The 21,745-nt window shown below is 42.1% G+C and overlaps 1 protein-coding gene across 3 annotated transcripts in view; it reads right to left on the bottom strand.

Moving 5' to 3' along the window:
- The window catches only part of LOC134534300 (protein PRRC2A-like), a 108,981-nt gene extending 97,108 nt beyond the window's left edge, over positions 1-11,873 (bottom strand). For all 3 annotated transcript variants that reach the window (XM_063372667.1, XM_063372665.1, XM_063372666.1), the window contains exons 1-2: positions 11,718-11,873; positions 8,313-8,359 (exon numbers count right to left, since the gene is read on the bottom strand). The gene's annotated coding sequence lies outside the window, so the exon portion shown is untranslated. The remainder of the gene's footprint in view (positions 1-8,312; positions 8,360-11,717) is intronic.
- Between the last annotated feature and the right edge of the window lie 9,872 nt (positions 11,874-21,745).

The following is a 21,745-nucleotide window of genomic DNA, read 5'->3' as shown; positions in this document are numbered from 1 at the left end:
GCTTATTTTTATTTTATCTCTTAGGTTATTCAAATGATATGTTTATAAGTTTCCTGTCTGAACTAGATGTTTTATAAGATAAATAATATTTTACTTAATAGGTATTCAACTATAGTATAGAGTATGGTCTAATAATGTTTTAGAGAAAATATGGATTTTTCTAAATAAAAAAATAAAGTTTTAATATCAATTTAACAAAAAAATTAGCTGCAGCAGTGCACATAAGTTTGAAGGTCTTCAAAAAAAGAATTTAAGGTTCTTTTTAATATATATTAAGTTTGCACATTGATACATCAATAATTTTAGATAATAATATATTCAAAAGAAATATTATGCACTACAAAGTTGAGTGTAGGAAGCTACAAGGCAATACACACATAGACTTGCCTACATTCTAAACTCCATAATTTTTAAACACACTTGCTAAAAATATCAGCAGGCGCACTCACGCACTATGCTCCAAAATTGAATCATTCGCCCCCCGGTCGACTTTCACTGCTCAGAAAAGATCTCTTGGGAGTGTTTTTATCACTTTTTATATTGGTCAAGAGCAGGCAACAAGCAGTGTTGACTTTAGTTTTAATTGAGATAGGAGTGATACAAATAGAATGTCATGGCTGACAAGTGTGTTCCGAGTCCATTAGGATTTGCAGGATATTCTATGAAATTTTTTTACTTTGTGTAATTGTTTCCATTTCATTATGAGATTTTTTTTTTTTTTTTTTTTTAACATTATGGAGGGCACACTACATTTCACCAGCTCTCGTTAATTCCTGGCATCAAGTCATGCCTTGGCACCACCAAGGTCTACGGTTTTTGTTACCCATGTGCACTATTGTCCTTAGAAGAAAGAAGCACAAGACACAAAAATAAGGGTTTAAACATTGAATATGCTACACCTGTGACCTAACCATATCCCTAGTGTAAATTATTGCTCCCAAACACTTAGATAGGTCATGGCCAGTCCCTTAATTTTACGGAACGGATTTTGGTGTCCCATCCATGGCCGATCTGTCCCAAATTACTGTGCATGCACAGAGTTCACTTTTTCAGTGATTTTGTCTTTGGCCAGACCTGAGTGTGGCGGCATGAACTAGTACGTATTTGCTTTGTGAACATCAGAAGGTAGACGGGGGAGGGGGAGGTACCAAATGAAACTTTATGACAGCGAAACTATTCTGGAATATTTTGTACACTTTAATGGTCAAAACAAAAATGGTCGCAACTTAAAAAAAATACTTGACAAAATAAGCTTTACAGCTTTACAGCTTTGAACAAAAGCAGTATCTACACTATAACTATAGTGTGTATGTAGCCGAGTGATAAAGTGCATGGGTAACCAGAATCAAATACACCTATCCCTCACTTAGCACGGTTTCAAATTGTGCGAATTCATTTGGCGCGATTTTAATTTTACTGCCCCAGTCTCAAATAGCACGTCTGTAAACTTCAGTTAGCACGAAATCTCGGCAGGAAAAAAAAAAGTCGAGCACGACGCCACGAAGTCCGTTTCAACTTCTGTGAACATGTGCTGTGGATACATTAAGCCGAACAAGGGGGGAAGAGAATCGTGCGCAGGTCTGCCTACGGTATCGGCTGTTTTACAAATATCAGCTGTGGCAAGTTAAATTGCGGCTATGGAGTGTAAAGGACCAAATGTTTTTTACGTCCGCGCGTATGCCGCCGTGCCGTACCGTTGTCACCTGCCCACAGACCGGGCCGTGATCTCAGTCTAGCCAGTGTCAGGGAATTTACTCAAAAAAATGCAACGTTTGCCCATTCAGCTGCCGGGAACTGTACGTGCTTGATCACATCGCATCGCATCGTGTTCAAGTATTTGAGACAAAACTAAAAGTATTGCGGCACGCAAATTGTCATGAAGGCCACGCTTATGTTGGTCGCTCTTTAGTTTTAAGCAAGTCAACTGTGCGCATAATAGTACGAAATAAGGACTCTTACCAAAAGTTTATATAAGTCTGATGCTGTTGTTTGTACTAGCGGGAATATATTTGACATTAGATACCGGAACGGAAATGAACAGATTATTCACGTGGTAAAGGTTGTTAAATGAATGTTGCAATGAAAAAAAATAATCATTGGCCTGACAGGATTGGTGTGAACCAGGTGGTGATACGCGAATAAGCGCTTTAATTTTTGAAAAATTAAAATGTAATTATTCGGACAGTAATATTTGTTTACTGTCAGTAAAGGATGGTTTGGAAAGGTACGCGACGTGAGTTGAAAGTCACGCCCGGGTGGGCAAGTCAGCCAGCCGACTGACAATAAAGTACATAACCAAGTACCTCCCGTTACGCGGTGTTGTATTTGTCATACATAGTGCAATGGGAGGCATATAAAGATAAATGGTGTGACATATTTATAGTTGAGTGTTATTCAACGATTTTTATTATGTAAAGTATATTTTCCGACACAATTTTTGAACACATTAAATAAATTAGCCTTGCTATTTATGGAAACTAATGCTTCAGAATACGCGATTTCGAATAACACGAGCATTTTTAGGAACGAATTAGTCGTGCTAAGTGAGGGATAGGTGTACTCTCTAATCCCTTCAGTGAGGTTTCCTTTTTTTACCCTTTTCATTTAACTTATTATTGAAATTTGAACCTTATAACTCATGTAAAATATTTTAATTGTTATCTGAGTAATTGCTATAATAACTTTTAATACCAGGGTCATTCTAAAAGTAAAAACGTTTGTTTCTCTCATTTTTACTTAAAATGAAACAAAATTTATTTAAAAACATATATGATACCTCAGTAGCCACACATATTTAAACATTTGTCATTGCGTATCAACTTTTCTTCGTCTTGTGAATACTCGGTTATCGCCAAGTTGTTGAGCCAGACATTTAACACCCTCCTTCAGTTCACCGTCACGTCCATAATGGTTCCGGCAAAAAAAAATCCCTCAATTTGAGGAATTTTTATTTTTTCCTCAATCCCTGATTTGAATTTGTCAGTCACAATGGAAGGTCGGCCCGAGCGTTCTTCATCATGAATATTTGTTCGCCTGCCATTAAACATGATGTTCCATTTCTGAACTGACGCTTCATTTATCACAATACCAAAAACCTCTGTTATCTGTCTATAAATTTTTTAAGGCAGATCTTTTTTTACTTTAAAAACATATTACACTAAAAACATCACACTTGGGATCTTTGGTTTATTCGTACTACTGACAGAGCCTATAGCATACTTATGTAAATTTTTTTTATTCAATCCATTGCTATTTAAATAAATTACTTTTGTCCTCAAAATGTAGTTACATAGATTTCAAACATCATACATTACAAACAAAAAAGGGGTCATCAAAAGCTACAAGCTTCAGGTCGGCTAAATAAGCAAACCAAAACCTGCTTCAGATCTATCCTCACATATATACTGGATAATTATAAAGTCCGTAAATCATTTAAAAAAATCGGTACAATGAAATGGCTAAGAATTATGTAACAAATTATATACCACATGAAAGAAAAACTCTTAAAAGTTTTTTTTTCCACTAGTTATAAATGTTTTGTGTCCACCTTGCGTCACACGACACACATCTAATTGATAGTCCAATTCTGCCCATACCCGACCCAGAATATCAGGAGTGATGGTAAGAGCAGCTGCTACGATGCGGTGGCTCAATTCGTCAAGGTTCTGTGGTAGAGATGGAACATAAACACTATCTTTGATGTATCCCCACAAGAAAAAATCACAAGGTGTCAAGTCCGGTGATCGTGGTGGCCACGGGAGTAGCATTTGGTCAGCAGCCGCCCCACGGCCCATCCAGCGATGTGGCAACGTCTCATTCAGATAATCTCGTACCACATTGTGGTAATGAGGTGGAGCACCATCTTGTTGGAAGATGAAGTCCCTGCTATCAGCTTCAAGTTGTGGCATAAGCCACAATTGCATCATGTCGAGGTAGGTGATACCAGTGACAGTTCTCTCAGCGAAAAAGGGGCCAAAAACTGTCTTGTTTTACATGGCACAGAACACGTTAGTTAACTTTTGGCGAATCTCGGACGTGTTCGAGATTTGCATGTGGATTCTCTGTCCCCCATATGCGTGTGTTGTGTCGGTTGACTCTTCCGGAGAGATGAAAAGTGGCTTCATCACTAAAGATTAATTTGCTTGCAAAGTCATCGTCTTCAAGACGGTTATGCATGGCAATGCAGAACTGCAGTCGGAACAATTTGTCATCGTGGCTGATGGCTTGCAGAAGCTGCAATTTGTACGGCTTCACTCTTAATCGCTTACGAAGAATTTTCCACAATGTTGGCTGAGGGATGTTCAATTCTGCACTAGCCCGATAAGTTGACTTCTTGGGACTCCGCACCATCACGTCCTGTACACAATCCACTGTCTGTTGAGACACGCCTGGCCGACCTGACCGTTTGCATCACACAAACAGCCATCTTCCTCGAATTTCTTGTACCACTTCATTATGCTATTGTAAACTGGTGGTGTTTTGTTAAACTTGCCACGGAAAGCTCTTTGGACACTCACTACTGATTCGCTACGGGCATATTCAAGCACACAAAAGGCTTTCTCTGCCTGGTTCGCAGCCATTTTCAGCAACTACATGCACTAGCGCCCCTGTCGGTTGTTTTTTAAAATAGCTTTTTGGCGCTACATTCAAAAAAAACTTTGAGAGTTGTTCTTTCACGCTGTATATAGTTATGTTATTCTTTTCCATTTCGCTGTACCGATTTTATGAAATGTTTCACTGACTTTATAATTATCCTGTACTTACGTGCATAATACATTCAAACAACTATAATTACTGCAATAAGCTGCAATATTTTGTGGACATAAATTCAGCTACAAATATATATATATATATTGTTTGTATAATAAAGGTCACCTTTGTATATCGTTGAAAGAAAACTAAAATTATCATAATCAAAAAATACTTCTTTACAACCGAAAGTCACGTAATTAGACGTCCAATTATATAGCTGTGACAAAATGTGTAAAGCAAGAAAACCCGCAGAAGCGCAAAACCTTTATCGTACAGTAGGTAACAAAACAATTTTTGTTTTCTACGGGCAGAAAAACTGTATTACTGGCCAACCTCACTGATTGTAGTGGTCAGCTGTGTACGAGAGTTCTTGTGTCATTTCGTGGATTAGCTTATTTAGGATTAACATGCCAAACTAATTGAATATGTTATAGTAAACAACTAAAAACTTGATCTTGCGTAACTTGCAAAAGAGACAAAATCTGATTGGTTCCCTGCCAATCCACCGCAGTAAAACGTACAATATGTTTATCGTAATTGTGGAGTGTTTATATTTGTTTAAATGCATATGCACAAAATTAATATTTATTATAATTTTGCTGAGTTGCGCACGGTTACTAACGGGTTTAGAACTGAAATGTATCGAAAATAGTAATATTTATTCTCTCACACGCTGTGGGGGTCGAACGGTCGAAGAAGTCTGGTGATTGTAAAGAACTGACAGAGAAGACAGAGGGGAAAGCTTACTAAATTTCAAGGCAGGCAGTCGGCATCCTTCCCCCACCCTCCTCTTTCAGCCCTGTCGTAAACATGACCCCCCCCCCCCCCTGGGCGATATGGAATTCTGAGAAAAGTACCTTCTTTTCTCCTCCAACCCCCCCCCCCCCCAAAAAAAAAAAAAACACTCCATCGCTCATCCGTACACCTGGTGCTCTCAGGGCGACTGAAATGCTGCCACTTGGAAGGGCAGCCCTTCGGGATTTTTCTGGCAATGGTTTGTTTGTACAGCGACTGGAAGGGCAGCCCATCCAATTTCTGAAAACATGTTTCTTTAAGTGTTTAAATAATCCTGAAAACTTACCCCTTGGAAGGGTAGCCCATCAGGATTTTTCTGACAGTGGTGTTTTTGAAAGGTTTTCTGAATTGTTGTCCCTTGGATGGGCAGCCCTTCAGGATTTTTAGGTCACTTTACAAACTAACCACTGTCAGAAAAATCCTGAAGGGCTGCCCTTCCAAGGGGCAACAATTCAGCTCCCCCATGCTCTCTATCAAGAACTTTAGGAACTACGTGTATTGTGTTCTTTCGCTGTGCGCTCGAGAGAAACTCACGATCTTAGCCTTATTAAATGAACACCTTAAAAACCAGTGGGCATGGTGTTCGTACTTGACTGTGAACTTGGGCTGTTGGGTTGATGCATAAATGGTCTGTAGGAGAAGTCAAGCCAGGAGTTACATTTTATTAGCACAAGTTGGGAGGTGCTAACTATCGCAATGTCGATGAATGTTTCATCAATTTGACATGCTAGTTTTCTGTGTAACTCATAATATTGACATGCTAGTTTTCTGTGTTACTCATAGACTCAAGACATAGCTCAAATAAACGTATGCTGAAACTGAGTATTGTGTTTTGACTCTCGAGACAGTAATTTTTCTGGTAATCTAAGTAATAAAAAAGAGAAGTGATTGCTCAACAATTAAATTGTTTGCTATATGACAACAGAAGTTACAATTTGTATTTATAAGTTGTTTTATGCAAAGAGTAAATTTTTTAGCATGTTAAGTATGCTATGGGTGATAGGTTAGAGTTTCTGTGATAAAGAGATGTTCAGACTGACACTACTGCTGATAAGAGGATCTTTGTATATTTTTTGCATACATATACTTAATTACATACAAAAAAGGTTTTATTGAACAGTTAATTGCCAAGTGAATATAATTTCCTTTAGATTTAATGTTTCAGAATATTCATTAGTCATTAATTTCTGATTGAAGCATTTGTTTCAAATTATCAAAAACTAACTGCAACTTTATAAACATAAAAAAAAAGTTGAAAATGTATCTAGTTATTGTACATCTTTTAAGGTTAGTAAAGGCAGTGGTACAGACTATTATAATTATCAATTTAATTAATATGTACTCAATCAAAATTGATGAAAATACAATTGATAAATTGACATTAGCAGAAAATTAATTGAATAAGCTGCAAAAAATATAGATCTGTTCAATATATCACTTTAATTAAAAAAATTACCATACCAACTTTCTTTGTGAAGTAAATATTAGGAATCAATAATACAAAGTCTCGCCAAAGAAAGATTAAGCTTTATATTTACTAAATTCTTCAAATAAAAAAAAACAGCTAGTAATGTAAAACTGCTAAATCTTCACACCTTCTTAGCATTCTGAGTAAGAGCATACTCATATTGCATAAATGTTGATCATCATTTCACACACTTTTATTGAAGATGCTAATGTAAGTCACAATAAACTAATATAAGTCAGTATGCTATCAACATAATGCTTGTATAATTGTTTCCCCGCGAACAAAAAAAAAAGCACTTCTCTTTTAAGATTGTCTTAATGTTGCCATTTTTTTGACATTTCTTTGAAGTCAAAGAATGACTATACAGTATAAATTTATGTTATTTTGTAATATTTCCTCTCTTTTTTTTTTAAATGGAAATAAAAATCATATTCCAAAAGCATTCCCACGCTGCTCAGCTTCGAAAAACTTTCATTTTCTGAAAGTTCCTTATCTCATACATTTGTAGAGAAGCATTTCACAATAAGAGGACAAGTTTCAGATAATCAATAAATCACAATTTAAAAAAAAACAGTATAACATTCTAAAATACAGTTACAATTATCATTTCCTGGAACAACAAACAATATTTTACACATCACCAAGTTTTATAAATACTAGTTGCAATAGGTAGATCTTTCATATTTAGGTTTCATACTTAATAATTAAATGTTTTGTTTCGTACTCATTAAATGTCACTGCTCAGAATACCATCCTTTACAAAACAGTATTATAAAATCACCCGAGAAAAATAAAATAAATTGCCACAAATACCAGATGTTTGTAACTTCAGTCCCAATACTTCACCACAGCACAAACTTACAAAATAAATTATTAATTTAATTTCTTCAATACCAGCAGAATCAAACGTTAGTCCATAATCACAATCAAGCAACAATATCACTGGTCATTATATTATAGTTTTCCACGTTGCTTCAGTATTAAGACAAATTTCCCTTCATAAAATTCAAAATGCATATTTGTTTTAAAAACAAAAACTAAACCAAATACATACATACAAACAATTAGTGATAATCTTTGATTTCAGTTAGTACACAAGAGATCATGATAGAGAACATACTTTCAATTAGATTTCATATTCTATATATATACACATCACTTTGTGAAACAGTCAGAAAGAAAGCAAATTCTTGCAACTCACCAATAGAGGAATGGCAATGAGCACCAAGGGTTGCACTGACCAAAATAATGTGAAGGAAATGCTTACTGTGATCCTCGAACAGCGGCACTGACTTACCTTATGGTACACTACACACTCCAGATGAACTCTCCAATGTCCTTACACTGAAACAGAAAACAAGATTTTTAATAATACATATTGTGAAACCATCCCAGATACAATATGTTTATGTCTCTTTCATAGGAGAGAAGTCACGCACATTTGCTGCTAACCTAAAAACAAAAAAAAAACTTAATGACAATAATTATCAAAACTTAAAAACATATAAACAGCTTGTTATAGGCCTACATCCTATGTAGATTTTTGCATGATGACAATTTTGAAAACCTAAATATATATAAACTGCTTGCTATAGATATACTTATCTCCCACCCAGTTAATTTAGATTCAGTGTTAAGATCTAAAAAGTGAGATTCAGTCCCTCCTATGTTTTCATGCCAAGTAGCCACATCACGACCCCCTTAATAGTCACATGTTCGACCGTGAGTTGATGTGAACTGGTGCCCAGCACCATCTATTCCCAATCCTAACGACAGCACATCATCCACTGCATCTGTTTCCAATCCTAACGACAGCATATCATTCACTGCATCTGTTTCCAATCCTAACGACAGCACATCATCCACTGGATCTATTCCCAATCCTAACGACAGCACATCATCCACTGGATCTATTCCCAATCCTAACGACTGCACATCATCCACTGCATGTATCCCCAATCCTAACGACAGCACATCATCCACTGGATCTATTCCCGATCCTAACGACTGCACATCATCCACTGCATCTATTCCCAATCCTAACGACAGCACATCATTCAATGCATCTATTCCCAATCCTAACGACTGCACATCATTCACTGCAGCCATCCCCCATTTCAATCCCACAGGACAACCTGGAAGCAAGGTGGGCTGATTTTAAGTTTCAAATGAGAGAAGAGATGGACATAATTTAGAAACATTTTCCAGGGTGATACCGATTTCCAAATAACTTAAATCCAGTAATGTAATGTAATAAGTAAAAAATTACCAGGTTAGGCTAACTTGCACAAAAAGTATCTTCAAGAGAAATAAGTTTAGTTTGAGTTTAGACTCAGTCAGAAAAGATTTTTGTTAAGTTACTTTCTTACACAGCTGGTGACAACTGCTGCTGAGACACAATATTGAAGACAAAAGCGGAAAAAGTAACATTAAAATCTACGCATAGGACCGAACGAGTTGGTAGCATTAAGTACAGCTGCTTCCATGAAGTATATATCTGTAAACAAAACATGAAGCCTTTTTGTCTTCTCGTGTAAAACATTCTAGCCTAACCAGCAGGAACAGTTACTGAAAAATTAAAAACAAAGCAAAACTACTGCAACTTATTTTTTTTTTATTGTTCGTGGTAAGTCCTGTTATCAGATGTAATTTGCTAAATTCTTCAGCTGAATGGGAAACAAAGTTAGTCAGACAGCACAACATTAATTTCAGAACAAGAAGAACTTTAATATTAAAGAAAAAAATTGTGACAATTTTTTTAGTTCCCGTCTGTAAATTGGCATTACGATTGGTTAAATACTTTTCTATTAGTTTACCATTCATTTTAACAGATTAGGTTAGCTCAATTATACAATACTATACAATCCTGTTGCCAAATAAAGTTTACAGGTTCACCCTCTACTAATTGGAGAAAAAAGCATTATTTCACGCTGAAATAGTAAAACAAAGCAGTACTCGTACATGCAGTTGTCTAAAACTGTTTGAGTTTCTCTTTAATTGTGACCTTGAACCAACACTCTTAAAACACTTAACATTTGATACTATTAAATTATATAACTGGTACATTATTTTATGGACATATACTGTATTATGTACCACATATATATAATCTAATTTATATATTCTACCACAATCAATATTTGTTTCATGATTGATAACTTTTTTTTTTCAAATGATATACTTAAAGTAAAAGAAAAATCCATGTTATTTGCACAGGGACATACACTAGCACTTATATATTTTAGTTATTCATAAATAAAAGCTTTCATAATTTTGTGCTTCAGGTTACTATTCACAGCACAATGAACAATTTAATAAAATTTGTATGTGTACCTATAAATTCTACAAATATTAAATATATATTTAAATAATATAAACCCACTTGTTTATGTTCACAAGAACAATTTTAGCCAACATCAGATTATTGAGTGAGCTTGTTTTTTAAACCAAGATATGTTTTTTGTTCTATTATTTACTTTTATTTTAGAGAATATATTTTCAATGTGACAAAATTGTGTTTATTGCACCTCTGTACATTTAATTTGGCGTACCGATGACCAATCACACGACCTGCCGGACTGCTGACGGCCGTAAAGAAAAAAGTTGGCCATCATGACAGTGGCATCACAGCAGGCAGAGACACCATGTGCAATCAACTTTCAAAATTAGGAGCAGCAAATGGCACATCAGAAGACCACTAACTATTATATATGGGGCCTCTTTACAACACTGTTAATAGCTGTACCATATTACAGTGAATGAATAAAAAATTGTCAGAATATAGGCATTTTCAGATTTTTTCGGATGCACAGCTATACTAGATAATTATCCAATGTCACAAACAAATATTAGTAAAATGTTGTATTTTTGCAGTTGAAAAAAATTATTAGTTTTGAAAACAAATGTGAACTGAACAAATTCAACTGAGGGTAACACTATGCAAGCAATCAAAAAATTAGAAGACGAGCCAAAGGAACTTGATTAGTAGTAACATGCCATTTTATGATTACTTCGAATAAATTTATTGAAATATTTCATTCATTGAATTGTGAAGCCCACAGCTTTTGCATTCAATTGCAATGGCAAGCAACTCCCAAAATACCCTAGAACTCTTCTCCTGAACCCGTAACTAAATTGATCCCATTACAAATTTACTCCATTAACCAATTGTTCCTATGAACAGCTAAGATGTCACACTTTCCATCCTACCTCTCCTATAATTCGGAATATTTTATTTTTATTTTTTTAGTGGCTTAAAGCTATGCGCCAAGCGTCATTTCTTTCATATTCGAAGCCTTATATTTTCATATCGATCAAATTGCCGTACGTAAATGGACAACCATGCCGCACCCGGGACTCGAACCCGAAACCCCTCACACCGTAAACCGGTGTGCATCCGACTACGCTACGGTGGTCGGGTTGCAATACATAACAGATCCTTGATCTATACATGTCGTATAGTCAGGTATAGTAAAGCAAAATATATAGTAAAAAAGCCTGAAGTTTTTACTATTGTAATTACCAAATACCACTTATTTATTGTCTTTAATTCTGGTAAAACTCATTTATAAGTTTTTTTTGCCAGTTTTACGTTAAAATAAAATTTAAAAAAATTATCTTGTGCTATACACATGGACCATATAAAAGTAGCATTAAAAATGCCATTACTTAAAACTAACAATGAGCGTTTTCGTAGCCTTACTTGATTATCACTGTGCATAGGAAGAACATCATATTATGGTTACATTTGGTTTATAACTCTGTCCTAATAAACGTAATAAACAGCTTGTCACTCAAAACACAACACGAAATTACAGTACCAAACCGATCCAAAATGGAAGCAAATAGAATTATCCAATAATTTTGGCTTGAAAGGAAAACGGAAACCAAGGGGTCGACACCGGTCGCATGTTGCCAACATGAACTGTTATTTCTATTTTAAAAAATTAATAAAAGTCAAGAGAAAAAACTTACAAAATATAAACTAAACTACAGTATCAACAAGCCTTAAAAATACATACAGAGACAAAACATTTCATTTAACATAACTTCGATATGATTCCTAAATGGATATACACAACTGACGTCGTCTAACCGAAAGCCACCCAAAGCTCGACCTGCAACCGCTAGTATCCGACCCCGCTAATGGAAAGCACCCAAAGCCATGGCCCACGCGAGTCAGGCGAACACCGGAACGACAGATATAATCAAAGACCATGCCCTAATTTACCAGCTACCTCGACCCCAATTCATTATAAATCAAACACAATTTAATGGTAAAATCACGTTTTATTAAAAACCACGTCCAAGGGAAGTGCGACGTAGGAGTGCCCGGGTCAATCGCGTGTGAATTTACGTTAATACATTTGTGAGTACTCCCCTTGCAGCCTTCAGCCTAAATTAATTAGAGTATTGTGTAAAGTAATTATGATATCCCCATTTTTGTGTATAACCCGCCACTGCAACACTCAACAAGTGACGAAGAGTCTCCAGTGTGACTCGTATTATTCAAACTTAATTAATGTAAACTTGTTAAATCTAATTCTTAGAAGGTATCTGCAAATTAGGTTGTACTGTAACATTTAATGTTTTCACCAGATTAAGTTATTATTAATGTTTTATTTAATTTGTGTACTCTATGTCAGATATTTAATTTATTTAAAAACGGTAATTATTTTAAATGTATATCTACCAGAATGTTGTTCTATGAACTAAACAGACGTTTAAAATTGAACAATTACCGAGACCCCTCTTAAGACGTAATGACTTTGAAACGATAAACGGTAAAATTGACGTCGTTATTATTTAATGTAAATAATTATTTCAATATTTGTCAATTTAAAATGTATGAAAAATGTTGGGTTCCGCGCTATTGTTGCGCGCGGATTTGAGAAGTTTAATAGTAAATAATGTAACAGTTTTTGATATCGGCCAATCACGGGCCGCTATTTGAAATTAAGTCAAGCATTGTTAACTGACTTAATTAGAGATGGTTGAAAGAAGAATGTAATAGCCGGCTTAAACTAGAACTGCTTCGTGACGTCGATTAAAATAAATCCTACGAAATAGCTAGAAAGTAGTAGGCATCCTGGACTAAGGATGGTAATTATGCATTATTAGGGTGTAAACGTGCATAAGTAGGCTTTATCTAAAAATATAAAGACATTAGGAGTGATAAATATGTGAGTATAAGAATTGTAAGAGTCTGTCACTCCAATTCAATGCTAATCACCAAGTACCTCCCATACAATCGTCACATCGCTGCCTAAATGGAATATAAACATTGAGATTTGAATTTAAATAATATTGTCTAAGAGAAAATGACCCTTTTTTTTTAAATATAATCTATTTTATTTTTATACACATTTAACTTAACTCAAAGGTCTGATGAGCGAGAGACTCTGTGCTCTACCGACCAGTAGTGGATCCAGAGGGGGGGCTAAGGGGCTCAAGCCCCCTCCAAAATCATCTGGGTCCACTATTGTTTTAGTGTTTGCCTTGATAAAGCCTAGCCTCAGCTGGGCCAAGCCCCTCCCAAACCAAAATCCTGGATCCGCCACTGCTACCGACCTAATTAAACCTATCTAGCCAAGGTAATCATAAATAAGAACCCAAATTCAGTGAAATAAAACAGAGTAAAATATCGTCGAACCCGAAGCAAAAACTTTTGGTTGGTAATGAAATGTGCGCATCGTCACTCCTGTCATTTCGTAATTTTATGTGTAATGCGATGCTAATAAACAGTTAAGAAATTTGAGACTATTATTAAATATTAATAGTTGACATCGTACCGACCATGGCCTTTAAGCCCGTGCTCCGCACTGCCAGTACCGTATCCCGTTTTCGGAGCGCGCCCCTTGCCCAGCCGGATTGAGTCAGGCGAGCGTCCCGGGCGTGACCCCAATAGACAACAAACCTCATTAAAAGTCACCACGGCCACTGGCCTTAATTAAAATGCCCGTGACTATGATCGTGTCAGATTAGAAGAAATCCAACTGAAACAGCTCACAGTGAGACAATATGTTGATAAATTTACAGTCGCCAACTTGATGCCACAATTCAAATAATTAAATACTACTATAAAACAGTTGTTAAGCCTTAACCACACAATTACCAGGTGCTACCTTTTAATTGAGCACCTGGAACGTGTTTTTAGCTTATAATAGAGAAAATTAAGTTAATATAAGTTTTTTGACGCCGACTCACAAAGAAGAGAAAGTTTCACTTCCTTGCGAGGCGGCCATGTCCGGCAGACTCGAACCACTCCGCGCCGGGAACAGACGTGTGTCCGTGGGCAGCATCCAAGTTTTCTTTCTTCAATTATTTTATTCTGTACTAAATATTTAAATTTAAACCTCTTATTAATACATAGCTGCCCACGTCGACTCGGCGCGTATTTTACGGAACCGGGCCTATCCCGACCGTCTTCATCGTGATACCGCGCTGCAGATCGTATCACTCACGTAAGTGTTTCGCCGAATTTAGGAGCCCGCTCATAAAGCCCCCCCCCCCCCCCCCCCCCCGCAGCACCCGCTAATGTTCGGCGCTGGCCGTCTCCAGCGAGCATCGACCCGCGTCCCGCGAGACTGCCGCGGTAACCATTAGTGTCGCGTAGTGTTATGTTTTTTCTGTGTTAATTGTGTAACGGCTAGACGTCGCCAAGTGTTGGTGAGAGTGTTTTGTAGCGGGACTAGATTAAAGATAATTCTCACCAACTCGTGTATACTAATTTTCTGGAGTCTCCCGTACTCCACACGGCCGAGCGGCCTTCACAATCAAGAGAGAGCCATTCAGGGTAGATTCAAGCCGTGTACCTGGCGGGGCACGCGGGGGCAGAGTACCCACGATCCAACACCAACGGCCTAGCAGCCCGCTAGCCTGGCGCCCCTCCGGACAACAAGAGCACCGCGACGCCCGTAGCGCCCGTCAGGTACCCCCCGGGCCTTTCACATAGGTCGGGTGACGGCAAGTTCGGCGGAGGGATATGCCACACCCGGCCGGTATTCTTCCGCCGACGTAGCACTCGTTGCCTGGCGTTCGCCTCGTTGCACGAACTACACCTTGTTGCGCGCATGAGCGTGTTCGGTGCACACGCCTTTGCGAGACGTTGATGAGGCATAGTGGTCTATGCGACATAGAGGAGCATTGACGGTCGGCATCAGCATGACTCATTGTCACGTTCCGCCTGAGCAGAGCGTGCAAGATCCAGCCAAACACCGTGCGAGAAAATCTTATATAATATCAAACAGGTTACCGCGTGCTTTTTAACAAATTGTTCGTGATTATATTTAAACAAATCATTTAAATTAAATTTGCCAAAACTATAAATAATATGACTTGTCCCAGGCAGAGAGGAGGAGCGGGAGCGGTCCCCGAACAGGGGTCGCTGCCCAAGAGCAGGGGAAGATCGGGCAGAGGTGAGGAGCGGGAGCGGTCCCCAAATTAGGGTCGCTGCCCAAGAGCAGGGAGAGATCAGGAAGAGGGGGGGGAGAGAGTGGGAGCGGTCCCCGAGATGAGGTCGCTGCCCAAGAGCAGGGAGAGGTAGGAAAGGAGGAGCGGTCCTCCAGAGAGGTCGCTGCCTACCAGGGGAGGTAGGGGTAGGAGCGGTCCTCCTGAGAGGTCGCTGCCTAATTTTTTTTTTTTAATGGGGGACCCCCCAGGGGGTCCACCCCGCCAAAAAAAAAAGTATCTTTATTTGAAAAAGAGTAGTACAAAAGGTTATTTCCATGAAAGAGAAAATTTGACACAATAAACAATAAAAAACAGATATTTACAATATGATATACAAGGCACTGGGCCCCTCCCAACACAAGAGTCCTTGGGGGCTGGTGATTTATGAGTGGTGAAGTGTTTCTTTACATGTGTTGGTGAAGTTGATGATGGTGTGGTGGTGAGACCAGGCCCGTTTGGCTCGGGGCTGGCCTGTGCAGACGGCAACTGGGATGATGTTTCGGTGGGGTGGTCATGATAGAGGTGCTGGAGTACCGTGAATCATTGGTCCCGCAGCACATTCTTGTAGAGTTGCTGGTCCCCTGGGTTAGCCGCCGGCCCCGCCCACTGGGATGTCGTCTTCTTCATCTTCAGAGTCCACTTCTAGGTGGTCGGTAGTGAAGAGGGGTCTTCTGGGGTGTGGCGAGTCAAGGGGGGGATCGGCATTGAGTCTGATGAGGGGGTTGAGGCTGTATGAACATTTTTTGAGGAATTTCTTTGTTGATTTGATGATGATGTCATGGATGTGGGGGAGTCCGGTCTGCTGCAGGAGTTGTTGTCGTGAGGTGGAGCGGGGAAGTCCCAGGATGAGTCTGGTGCCGAGGAAATATGTTCTGGTGATGGGTCGGAGGTTGAAGAGAGATGAGTGAGTCCAGTTGGGGCAGGCGTACGTGAGGTGTGACATGACGTGTGTGCGGTAGACGGTGATCCTGTTTTGGAGGGAGGTGCCAGAGGTAGGCCGGAGGACTGGGGCGAGCTGTACCATGACTGCCCTGGCTTTGGTGCGGATGTTGTCGAGGTGTGGTATGAAGGTGAAGGATGCATCCAGTGTGACTCCCAGGTATCTGATGGTGGGCGACCAAGGGATGGTGTGTTGTTTGATTCTGGGGGGGTGGTCCTTGTGTGGGTGATAACGGGAGAAGAGGATAGCCTGTGTTTTGGTGTGGTTCAGTCCGATGCCGTGCGCAAGGAATTGGGTGTTGAGGGAGGTGAGTCCTCGGCTGAGGCGATCCCTGAGCAGCCCCTCGGAGACGGAGGAGGCGATGAGGCAGGTGTCGTCAGCGTACTGAACGAGGTAGGTGCCGGGAGGGGGAGTGAGGTCGGAGATGTGTAGGATGAAGAGGATGGGACTCAGGATGGCACCCTGAGGGACGCCAGCCTGGATGGATCGGGAGTCTGAAAGGATGTTCTCTACTCTCACCTGGAAGGAGCGATCCTCCAGGAAGGAGCAGAGAAGGTGGATGAGGTGCAGGGGGATTGCTGTGGCAGAGAGGCAGTGAAGAAGTTGAGCGTGAGGGACGGAGTCGAAGGCTCGGGCGAGATCTAGGAGTACCATGCCCGTGTGTTGCCGCCGGAAGAAGCCCTGCACCACCAGCAGCTCCACCCGGGCAATGGCGTGAGAAGTTGAGTGTTGTGGTCTGAAGCTGAACTGATGAGAGGGGAGGAGATTGTGGGTCGAAATGACGAGGAGGAGGCGCTTTAGGATGGTCCTTTCCGCAACCTTGGACAGGATGGGGAGGAGGGAGATTGGTCTGTAGGATGATGGGAGGGTCGGTGGCTTTCCAGGTTTGGGGATGGGGCAGACAATGGCTGTCTTCCATGAGATGGGGAAGTGGCAGTGGAGGAACATGGCATTTATGAGCTTGGTGAGGAAGACGATGGCTTGCCGGGGTAGTTGGCGCAGGAGTGGGGTGGGGATTGAGTCTGCGCCAGGGGCCGCAGAGAGATGGAAGTGGGATATCGTTGCCTTCAGTTCCCTGGGGGTGACCAGGGGGAAGGGAGGGGTGTCGGGAAGGGGGGGAGAGTGACATGGTGGGAGAGGGGGAAGGATTCATCGTCTGAGGAGTCAGAGGAAAGTGAGTTGTTGGTGGCCGAGGCGAAGGTGGTTTGCAGGTAGGCGGCCACCGCCTCGGATCTCTCCTTGGCGGTTTCCGCCACCCCTGCGGGAGTGGTGATGGGTGGGATGGTCGACGGGGTGGCTTTGAGCCTTCTGAGGTATGACCAGAGGGAGCCGGTGGTTGTGTAGAGGGAGGCGAGACGCTGAGTTTCCTGCCGGGCACTCCATTCCGCCGTCAGCCGGCGACACCAGCCCCTCAGCAGGAGGTACACCCTCCTGCCGAACGGGGATCTGGTGTCCTGCCAGCGAGCGCGGAAGCGGTTCCGGAGGGACAGAGCGTCTCTGATGGTCTTAGGGAAGGGGATGATGAGGGAGCGTGGTGGTGTCATAGGGACATGGGAGTGGGCAGCGTCCGATATTGCACGGGTGAGGGTGAGGGTGTTGGCGTCAATATCGGCAGGTGTGTTGAAGGGGGTGGTGAGGTCGAGGGATTGGGAAAGGGTGTTCTGGAAAGAGAACCAATCCGCTTTCTGGAAGTCGAAGCGGGGGAGGTGGGGGTTGGTGTGTGGTAAGTAGTGGAGTGAGCCAATGACGGGGATATGGTCTGAGGTGCCGGTGGTGATGGTGCGGAGGTCTGTGATGAGGGGGAGGGCCGAGGATAGGGCGAGGTCGATGATGCTGGGGTGCCTGTTCTGCTGGGCTGGGTAGAATGTTGGGGGGGGGGCATGAAGGGTGAGATGGGAGGTGCGGAGGAGCTGGCGGAGTGACCTGCCCCTCCTGTTGGCAGTCGTGCAGCCTCAGAAGGGGTGTGTGGCATTGAGGTCCCCCGCAAGCACGATGTGCACGTCGAGCCTGCCGAGGGCCACAATGTCGGCTGTGGGGAAGGGGTGCTGTGGGGGGAGGTAAAGGGATACAATGGTGAGGGCATAAGGGCCTCCGTGGAGCCGTACAGCGACCGCCTCAGCCGCGGGGGAAGTTTGGATGTGGCGGCGGTGGTGGGAGATTCGGGAGTGGAGAAGCAGTGCCACCCCCCCTCCCCGACCATCCCGGTCGGAGCGGTGGGCGGCGTAGCCGGGGATCTGGAGTTGGTTGGTGAGGGAGAGCCAGGTTTCTGAAAGGAACACGACATCGGGGGAGTGGGTTTGGAGGAGTTGGAGGAGGTCGGGTAGTTTAGGAAGGAGGGAGAAGGTATTCCAGATGAGGATTCTGAGGGGTGGGGGAGGATTCATTCAAAGAATGAGAGGAGAGCTTGGAGGAGGACTTCGAATTTCTCGGTTTTGGTGGGGGCTTGGGAGAGGGCAGTCATGGTGCGGCGGATGATGGGTAGATAGCTCTTTACCCAGGAGATGATGGTGTGGAAGATTTCGGTGAGTGAGGAAGTATCTGTGGAGGCAGGGGCAGGGGGGTTGTTTGTGGGGGCCAGGGAGGTGTTGGCTGGTGGAGTGAGGTGTGGTGTGGTGGTCGTATGTGGTTGTGTCCAGGCATTTCCCTTGAGGGGGGGAAGGACCGGGCTGAGGTGATGTTGGGTGGAGAGGGGGGTGCAGCGGTGGTGGTGGGGGTGTCAGCAGTGGTGCGGAGTGGGTGGCGTTTTGCGTAGGCGATGAGAGTGGGGCATTCAGGTGAGGTGGCGATGTGTGCCCCCTTGCAGAGGCAGCATCTCTTCTTGTCGGGGCCGGCAGTGCACTCCCGGGACCAGTGCTCCCCGGCGCACTTGAAGCACCGGACAGTGCGCTCGCACAGGCTGGAGGGGTGGCCGGGGGTCTGGCAGCGATAGCACTGCGAAACCCTCCCGGATCCACGGTACTTCTCTACCCTGACCACCCAGCCGCCAAGGTTTCTCATTTAAAGGAGTTGGGGTGCCTCCCCCAATTTGTTGGTGGACACCAAGAAGGGCTTGGTGTCCGCGTCAGGCCCCATCCTAAGGGGGGTCACGGTGGAGACAGGGTAGCCATCATGGAGTAATTGTTCTTTTAGTTCGTCGGCAGTCGTCGCAAGTGGTAGTCTTTTGATGACTACCCTGTCGCACTTTTCGTCATCACGTCGACCTGTGAACGGCTGGTAGCCTCGTTGTTTCAATGAGTGGAAGAGCGTCGTGTGGTCGTGTTCGTTTTATGTGTAGAAATAAGTTTTGTCCTTGATACTGGTGATGGTGAGGGTACCAGTCAATTGTTTTTGGAGTCGGGCGGCAGTCAGGAATGGTTGTGCGTGGGCTGGGACGATGCAGGAGATGGGTGACATTCTGGACCTTAGGGGAGGGCTGTTTTGGGATGGGGCGGGGGCGAATGAAGTAGAGGCCGGTTGATGGTCCTTTTTGACAGTCTGTCTTCGTTGTTGTTGGTGTTGTGGTGTTTGTCGTGCTTTTGTCGGGGGAGTGGGGGCGTCGTCAGCATCGTCTGCGTCCAGTTGAAGGTTGTCGGCGAATCTGTTGCTGGTGGCGATGGTGGAGGCGACAGATGAGGAGGAACCCATTGACTCCTTCCTGGCGCGTTTGATGGCCTTCTTGGGCCTCACGAAGCCATCCGCCATGACTACGTCACGCAGCGGCTGCGGTGCCTGTTGAGCTGGTGGTGGTGCCTGGTGAGCTGGTGGTGGTGGCCCCAGAGGGAGGTCCAGTAGGGCAGGGATCTGTTGTTGAGGTTGTTGTTGGTGTTGTTGTTGGTGTTGTTGGAGCATGAGTTGTATTTCGTGTTCCTGTTGTTGCTGTTGCTGCTGTTCCAGTATTTGTTGTTGGAGTTGTTGTGGTTGCAGGTCTTGTCGTTGTAGTTGTTGTTGTAGTTCTTGTTAAAGTTGTTGGTGTCGAGGGTCGGTTTGTTGTTGCAGTTGGTGGTGTTGTTGGCTGTACGGGAAATTGTGCACACTGCTACTGATTGGCGCGATGCTGGCTGTCGTGGTCGTGAATGTCGTCGTTGTGAGTGCAAGGGGGAGACTGGATGTTGGGATCAACCCATCCAGTCGTTGGAGTTCCGACACCTTGACACATGTGGATTGGGTCTTCCTAGGAGCCTCTGTGGGCGTCACTGGGCGAGAAAGTGGTTCGGTATGGTCAGGGACCACTGGTGAGGCTGTAGCATAAACAATGCTCGTTTCATTGGTATTGGTACAGTTTTTCTGTTTTTGACGGGCGTAAGTCCGTTTTTCTGGAGATGCGGCCAGATTGGGTTGTGCCGGGTATTCGTCTGAGTTCATTTCGGTGGTTTCCATTATTTAAAACTAAGTCCTGAATTTAGAAAAAATAAAAAATGTTTTTCGCCAGAATCGTCCTTGTTGTATGGTCACTGAGCAGACTCTACAGTTCGTCTGGAGTGACGCCAGTGTACTATCTGTCTAAATCGCGGTAAAATTGCGTGAAAAAAACTTGCAAAACAATAAATCGAAGCACTTTTTGTTTTTGGCACACAACATTGAATTAAAATAAAATTAACTGGTGGAACACATTATTTTCAGGTTTTGAGAAATAATTAAATAAAGAAAATAAGGCTTCGCAATTGTTCGCAGTTTATCACACAAAATAGTTTATAGATATATTAAGAAAATATTAGTCTGTTAATGGAAGCAGCCCATACCCTCGTGGGTATGCCGCAGTTGGCTACACTGAAGCACAATCTAACCCATTGTTGATTTATGGGTTAAAAATAGCAAATGTCAACTGTATAAAAAAGCGTTTTGTGAGCGAATTAAATTATAAAAACACTCACATTCATGTGTGTAGCTGATGGAGTTGTCCAGGCATCGTCTCGCACACGAATCGCACCCGAAAACGAATTATTTCCACTCTTTACTAATATGCATAAGTGTATTGTTTAGGTTTGAACCATAATTTATGCACATTTTTGAAGAAAGTGGCTTTGATAAGGGCATCGTTGTCTTACATATCAAGCAAGCATCATTTCGAAATCTATATTAGTTAATAAGTTATAAGCAAAATGAAAATAGCATTGAATTTTATGAGTTTAACGCGGGTTGCGTAGTGCCCCTGAAACACTGGAGTGGCCTCTTAAACCGACTTTACAGACAATTCCTAATTCCCCCCCCCCCCCCCCCGGCGTTTTAAACATTTGCTGAAGTTTAGAATTTGCATTGTGGAAACAGTTTGAAAAGACTATGTTCTATGATAGTTACTGTTTTTACTTAGAGAGATTATAATTCATACCTACTAACCATCTTCAGTTGTGATCAAACCTCAT

Source organism: Bacillus rossius, chromosome 7, assembly GCF_032445375.1.
Source record: "Bacillus rossius redtenbacheri isolate Brsri chromosome 7, Brsri_v3, whole genome shotgun sequence".
Lineage (NCBI taxonomy): Eukaryota > Metazoa > Arthropoda > Insecta > Phasmatodea > Bacillidae > Bacillus > Bacillus rossius.
The sequence above is the reverse complement of the archived record's forward strand: the minus strand, read 5'-3'. Positions and strand labels throughout refer to the sequence as shown.